At 43.5% G+C, this 7500-nt stretch overlaps 1 protein-coding gene across 7 annotated transcripts in view; it reads right to left on the bottom strand.

Annotated features, from left to right (window-relative positions):
* The window catches only part of phactr3b (phosphatase and actin regulator 3b), a 135993-nt gene that overhangs the window by 61973 nt on the left and 66520 nt on the right, over window positions 1-7500 (bottom strand). The gene's annotated exons all lie outside the window — the stretch shown is intronic.

Below are 7500 nucleotides of genomic sequence, written 5' to 3' on the forward strand. Positions count from 1 at the left end.
ACACTCTGCAACCTTGTGGACAGCCTTCCCAGAAGATATAAAGACACTCTGCAACCTTGTGGACAGCCTTCCCAGAACACAGAAAGCTGTAATAGCTGCAAAAGGTGCAATGACATCATATTGAACACTGCAGGAATGTGATGGCACTTCAAGATCATGTGTGAGTCAAGGCAGGTGGCCAAATACTTTTGGCAATATAGTGTACACCAGGGGTCACCAATGCGGGCACCAGGTCGCCCGTAAGGACCAGATGAGTCGCCCGCTGGCCTGTTCTAAAAATAGCTCAAATAGCAGCACTTACCAGTGAGCTGCCTCTATTTTTTAAATTGTATTTTTTTACTAGCAAGCTGGTCTCGCCTTGCTTGGCATTTTTAATTCAAAGAGAGACAAAACTCAAATAGAATTTGAAAATCCAAGAAAATATTTGAAAGACTTGGTCTGCACTTTTTTAAATAAATTCATTTATATTTTTACTTTGCTTCTTATAACTTTCAGAAAGACAATTTTGGAGAAACCTTAAAAATGATTTTATGATTTTTAAACACATATACCTTTTTACCTTTTAAATTCCTGCCTCTTCTTTCCTGACAATTTAAATCAATGTTCAAGTAAATTAATCTTTTTCATTGTAAAGAATAATAAATACATTTTAATTTAATTCTTTATTTTAGCTTCTGTATTTTCGACAAAGAATATTTGTGAAATATTTCTTCAAACTTATTATGATTAAACTTCCAAAAAAATATTCTGGCGGATCTAAAAAATCTGTAGAATCAAATTTAAATCTTATTTCAAAGTCTTTTGAATTTCTTTAAAAAAAATTTGTTCTGGAAAACCTAGAAGAAATAATGATTTTTATTTGTTAGAAATATAGCTTGGTCCAATTTGTTATATATTCTAACAAAGTGCGGTTTGGATTTTAACCTATTTAAAACATGTCATCAAAAATGTATATTTATTGTGAGAAATCATTCAGATAATCAGTGTTTCTATTAAGGATAAATATCATTAATTATTAATAATAACACAGAGTTAAAGGATAATTGATCAAATTGGCTATTTCTGGCAATTTATGGAAGTGTGTATCAAACTGGTAGCCCTTGGCATGAATCAGTAGCCAAGAAGTAGTTCTTGCTTTCAAACAGGTTGCTGACCCCTGCTGTCTGTCATACTACAAGAGGTTGTTGCAAGAAGTAGGTGTTGCTTTCAAACAGGTTGCTGACCCCTGCTGTCTGTCATACTACAAGAGGTTGTTGCAAGAAGTAGGTGTTGCTTTCAAACAGGTTGCTGACCCCTGCTGTCTGTCATACTACAAGAGGTTGTTGCAAGAAGTAGGTGTTGCTTTCAAACAGGTTGCTTACCCCTGCTGTCTGTCATACTACAAGAGGTTGTTGCAAGAAGTAGTTCTTGCTTTCAAACAGGTTGCTGACCCCTGCTGTCTGTCATACTACAAGAGGTTGTTGCAAGAAGTAGGTGTTGCTTTCAAACAGGTTGCTGACCCCTGCTGTCTGTCATACTACAAGAGGTTGTTGCAAGAAGTAGTTCTTGCTTTCAAACAGGTTGCTGACCCCTGCTGTCTGTCATACTACAAGAGGTTGTTGCAAGAAGTAGGTGTTGCTTTCAAACAGGTTGCTGACCCCTGCTGTCTGTCATACTACAAGAGGTTGTTGCAAGAAGTAGGTGTTGCTTTCAAACAGGTTGCTGACCCCTGCTGTCTGTCATACTACAAGAGGTTGTTGCAAGAAGTAGGTGTTGCTTTCAAACAGGTTGCTGACCCCTGCTGTCTGTCATACTACAAGAGGTTGTTGCAAGAAGTAGGTGTTGCTTTCAAACAGGTTGCTGACCCCTGCTGTCTGTCATACTACAAGAGGTTGTTGCAAGAAGTAGTTCTTGCTTTCAAACAGGTTGCTGACCCCTGCTGTCTGTCATACTACAAGAGGTTGTTGCAAGAAGTAGGTGTTGCTTTCAAACAGGTTGCTGACCCCTGCTGTCTGTCATACTACAAGAGGTTGTTGCAAGAAGTAGTTCTTGCTTTCAAACAGGTTGCTGACCCCTGCTGTCTGTCATACTACAAGAGGTTGTTGCAAGAAGTAGGTGTTGCTTTCAAACAGGTTGCTGACCCCTGCTGTCTGTCATACTACAAGAGGTTGTTGCAAGAAGTAGGTGTTGCTTTCAAACAGGTTGCTGACCCCTGCTGTCTGTCATACTACAAGAGGTTGTTGCAAGAAGTAGTTCTTGCTTTCAAACAGGTTGCTGACCCCTGCTGTCTGTCATACTACAAGAGGTTGTTGCAAGAAGTAGTTCTTGCTTTCAAACAGGTTGCTGACCCCTGCTGTCTGTCATACTACAAGAGGTTGTTGCAAGAAGTAGGTGTTGCTTTCAAACAGGTTGCTGACCCCTGCTGTCTGTCATACTACAAGAGGTTGTTGCAAGAAGTAGGTGTTGCTTTCAAACAGGTTGCTGACCCCTGCTGTCTGTCATACTACAAGAGGTTGTTGCAAGAAGTAGGTGTTGCTTTCAAACAGGTTGCTGACCCCTGCTGTCTGTCATACTACAAGAGGTTGTTGCAAGAAGTAGTTCTTGCTTTCAAACAGGTTGCTGACCCCTGCTGTCTGTCATACTACAAGAGGTTGTTGCAAGAAGTAGGTGTTGCTTTTTCAAACAGGTTGCTGACCCCTGCTGTCTGTCATACTACAAGAGGTTGTTGCAAGAAGTAGGTGTTGCTTTCAAACAGGTTGCTGACCCCTGCTGTCTGTCATACTACAAGAGGTTGTTGCAAGAAGTAGGTGTTGCTTTCAAACAGGTTGCTGACCCCTGCTGTCTGTCATACTACAAGAGGTTGTTGCAAGAAGTAGGTGTTGCTTTCAAACAGGTTGCTGACCCCTGCTGTCTGTCATACTACAAGAGGTTGTTGCAAGAAGTAGTTCTTGCTTTCAAACAGGTTGCTGACCCCTGCTGTCTGTCATACTACAAGAGGTTGTTGCAAGAAGTAGGTGTTGCTTTCAAACAGGTTGCTGACCCCTGCTGTCTGTCATACTACAAGAGGTTGTTGCAAGAAGTAGTTCTTGCTTTCAAACAGGTTGCTGACCCCTGCTGTCTGTCATACTACAAGAGGTTGTTGCAAGAAGTAGGTGTTGCTTTCAAACAGGTTGCTGACCCCTGCTGTCTGTCATACTACAAGAGGTTGTTGCAAGAAGTAGGTGTTGCTTTCAAACAGGTTGCTGACCCCTGCTGTCTGTCATACTACAAGAGGTTGTTGCAAGAAGTAGTTCTTGCTTTCAAACAGGTTGCTGACCCCTGCTGTCTGTCATACTACAAGAGGTTGTTGCAAGAAGTAGTTCTTGCTTTCAAACAGGTTGCTGACCCCTGCTGTCTGTCATACTACAAGAGGTTGTTGCAAGAAGTAGGTGTTGCTTTCAAACAGGTTGCTGACCCCTGCTGTCTGTCATACTACAAGAGGTTGTTGCAAGAAGTAGGTGTTGCTTTCAAACAGGTTGCTGACCCCTGCTGTCTGTCATACTACAAGAGGTTGTTGCAAGAAGTAGGTGTTGCTTTCAAACAGGTTGCTGACCCCTGCTGTCTGTCATACTACAAGAGGTTGTTGCAAGAAGTAGTTCTTGCTTTCAAACAGGTTGCTGACCCCTGCTGTCTGTCATACTACAAGAGGTTGTTGCAAGAAGTAGGTGTTGCTTTCAAACAGGTTGCTGACCCCTGCTGTCTGTCATACTACAAGAGGTTGTTGCAAGAAGTAGGTGTTGCTTTCAAACAGGTTGCTGACCCCTGCTGTCTGTCATACTACAAGAGGTTGTTGCAAGAAGTAGGTGTTGCTTTCAAACAGGTTGCTGACCCCTGCTGTCTGTCATACTACAAGAGGTTGTTGCAAGAAGTAGTTCTTGCTTTCAAACAGGTTGCTGACCCCTGCTGTCTGTCATACTACAAGAGGTTGTTGCAAGAAGTAGGTGTTGCTTTCAAACAGGTTGCTGACCCCTGCTGTCTGTCATACTACAAGAGGTTGTTGCAAGAAGTAGGTGTTGCTTTCAAACAGGTTGCTGACCCCTGCTGTCTGTCATACTACAAGAGGTTGTTGCAAGAAGTAGTTCTTGCTTTCAAACAGGTTGCTGACCCCTGCTGTCTGTCATACTACAAGAGGTTGTTGCAAGAAGTAGTTCTTGCTTTCAAACAGGTTGCTGACCCCTGCTGTCTGTCATACTACAAGAGGTTGTTGCAAGAAGTAGGTGTTGCTTTCAAACAGGTTGCTGACCCCTGCTGTCTGTCATACTACAAGAGGTTGTTGCAAGAAGTAGGTGTTGCTTTCAAACAGGTTGCTTACCCCTGCTGTCTGTCATACTACAAGAGGTTGTTGCAAGAAGTAGTTCTTGCTTTCAAACAGGTTGCTTACCCCTGCTGTCTGTCATACTACAAGAGGTTGTTGCAAGAAGTAGTTATTGCTTTCAAACAGGTTGCTGACCCCTGCTGTCTGTCATACTACAAGAGGTTGTTGCAAGAAGTAGTTCTTGCTTTCAAACAGGTTGCTGACCCCTGCTGTCTGTCATACTACAAGAGGTTGTTGCAAGAAGTAGGTGTTGCTTTCAAACAGGTTGCTGACCCCTGCTGTCTGTCATACTACAAGAGGTTGTTGCAAGAAGTAGGTGTTGCTTTCAAACAGGTTGCTGACCCCTGCTGTCTGTCATACTACAAGAGGTTGTTGCAAGAAGTAGGTGTTGCTTTCAAACAGGTTGCTGACCCCTGCTGTCTGTCATACTACAAGAGGTTGTTGCAAGAAGTAGTTCTTGCTTTCAAACAGGTTGCTGACCCCTGCTGTCTGTCATACTACAAGAGGTTGTTGCAAGAAGTAGGTGTTGCTTTCAAACAGGTTGCTGACCCCTGCTGTCTGTCATACTACAAGAGGTTGTTGCAAGAAGTAGGTGTTGCTTTCAAACAGGTTGCTGACCCCTGCTGTCTGTCATACTACAAGAGGTTGTTGCAAGAAGTAGGTGTTGCTTTCAAACAGGTTGCTGACCCCTGCTGTCTGTCATACTACAAGAGGTTGTTGCAAGAAGTAGTTCTTGCTTTCAAACAGGTTGCTGACCCCTGCTGTCCGTCATACTACAAGAGGTTGTTGCAAGAAGTAGGTGTTGCTTTCAAACAGGTTGCTGACCCCTGCTGTCTGTCATACTACAAGAGGTTGTTGCAAGAAGTAGGTGTTGCTTTCAAACAGGTTGCTGACCCCTGCTGTCTGTCATACTACAAGAGGTTGTTGCAAGAAGTAGTTCTTGCTTTCAAACAGGTTGCTTACCCCTGCTGTCTGTCATACTACAAGAGGTTGTTGCAAGAAGTAGTTCTTGCTTTCAAACAGGTTGCTGACCCCTGCTGTCTGTCATACTACAAGAGGTTGTTGCAAGAAGTAGGTGTTGCTTTCAAACAGGTTGCTGACCCCTGCTGTCTGTCATACTACAAGAGGTTGTTGCAAGAAGTAGTTCTTGCTTTCAAACAGGTTGCTGACCCCTGCTGTCTGTCATACTACAAGAGGTTGTTGCAAGAAGTAGTTCTTGCTTTCAAACAGGTTGCTGACCCCTGCTGTCTGTCATACTACAAGAGGTTGTTGCAAGAAGTAGGTGTTGCTTTCAAACAGGTTGCTTACCCCTGCTGTCTGTCATACTACAAGAGGTTGTTGCAAGAAGTAGGTGTTGCTTTCAAACAGGTTGCTGACCCCTGCTGTCTGTCATACTACAAGAGGTTGTTGCAAGAAGTAGTTCTTGCTTTCAAACAGGTTGCTGACCCCTGCTGTCTGTCATACTACAAGAGGTTGTTGCAAGAAGTAGGTGTTGCTTTCAAACAGGTTGCTGACCCCTGCTGTCTGTCATACTACAAGAGGTTGTTGCAAGAAGTAGTTCTTGCTTTCAAACAGGTTGCTGACCCCTGCTGTCTGTCATACTACAAGAGGTTGTTGCAAGAAGTAGGTGTTGCTTTCAAACAGGTTGCTGACCCCTGCTGTCTGTCATACTACAAGAGGTTGTTGCAAGAAGTAGTTCTTGCTTTCAAACAGGTTGCTGACCCCTGCTGTCTGTCATACTACAAGAGGTTGTTGCAAGAAGTAGTTCTTGCTTTCAAACAGGTTGCTGACCCCTGCTGTCTGTCATACTACAAGAGGTTGTTGCAAGAAGTAGTTCTTGCTTTCAAACAGGTTGCTGACCCCTGCTGTCTGTCATACTACAAGAGGTTGTTGCAAGAAGTAGTTCTTGCTTTCAAACAGGTTGCTGACCCCTGCTGTCTGTCATACTACAAGAGGTTGTTGCAAGAAGTAGGTGTTGCTTTCAAACAGGTTGCTTACCCCTGCTGTCTGTCATACTACAAGAGGTTGTTGCAAGAAGTAGGTGTTGCTTTCAAACAGGTTGCTGACCCCTGCTGTCTGTCATACTACAAGAGGTTGTTGCAAGAAGTAGTTCTTGCTTTCAAACAGGTTGCTGACCCCTGCTGTCTGTCATACTACAAGAGGTTGTTGCAAGAAGTAGTTGTTGCTTTCAAACAGGTTGCTGACCCCTGCTGTCTGTCATACTACAAGAGGTTGTTGCAAGAAGTAGTTCTTGCTTTCAAACAGGTTGCTGACCCCTGCTGTCTGTCATACTACAAGAGGTTGTTGCAAGAAGTAGTTCTTGCTTTCAAACAGGTTGCTGATCCCTGCTGTCTGTCATACTACAAGAGGTTGTTGCAAGAAGTAGGTGTTGCTTTCAAACAGGTTGCTGACCCCTGCTGTCTGTCATACTACAAGAGGTTGTTGCAAGAAGTAGTTCTTGCTTTCAAACAGGTTGCTGACCCCTGCTGTCTGTCATACTACAAGAGGTTGTTGCAAGAAGTAGTTCTTGCTTTCAAACAGGTTGCTGACCCCTGCTGTCTGTCATACTACAAGAGGTTGTTGCAAGAAGTAGTTCTTGCTTTCAAACAGGTTGCTGACCCCTGCTGTCTGTCATACTACAAGAGGTTGTTGCAAGAAGTAGTTCTTGCTTTCAAACAGGTTGCTGACCCCTGCTGTTTGTCATACTACAAGAGGTTGTTGCAAGAAGTAGTTCTTGCTTTCAAACAGGTTGCTGACCCCTGCTGTCTGTCATACTACAAGAGGTTGTTGCAAGAAGTAGGTGTTGCTTTCAAACAGGTTGCTGACCCCTGCTGTCTGTCATACTACAAGAGGTTGTTGCAAGAAGTAGTTCTTGCTTTCAAACAGGTTGCTGACCCCTGCTGTCTGTCATACTACAAGAGGTTGTTGCAAGAAGTAGGTGTTGCTTTCAAACAGGTTGCTGACCCCTGCTGTCTGTCATACTACAAGAGGTTGTTGCAAGAAGTAGTTCTTGCTTTCAAACAGGTTGCTGACCCCTGCTGTCTGTCATACTACAAGAGGCTGTTGCAAGAAGTAGTTGTTGCTTTCAAACAGGTTGCTGACCCCTGCTGTCTGTCATACTACAAGAGGTTGTTGCAAGAAGTAGTTCTTGCTTTCAAACAGGTTGC

Source organism: Nerophis ophidion, linkage group LG16, assembly GCF_033978795.1.
Source record: "Nerophis ophidion isolate RoL-2023_Sa linkage group LG16, RoL_Noph_v1.0, whole genome shotgun sequence".
In the NCBI taxonomy this organism is placed as follows: domain Eukaryota; kingdom Metazoa; phylum Chordata; class Actinopteri; order Syngnathiformes; family Syngnathidae; genus Nerophis; species Nerophis ophidion.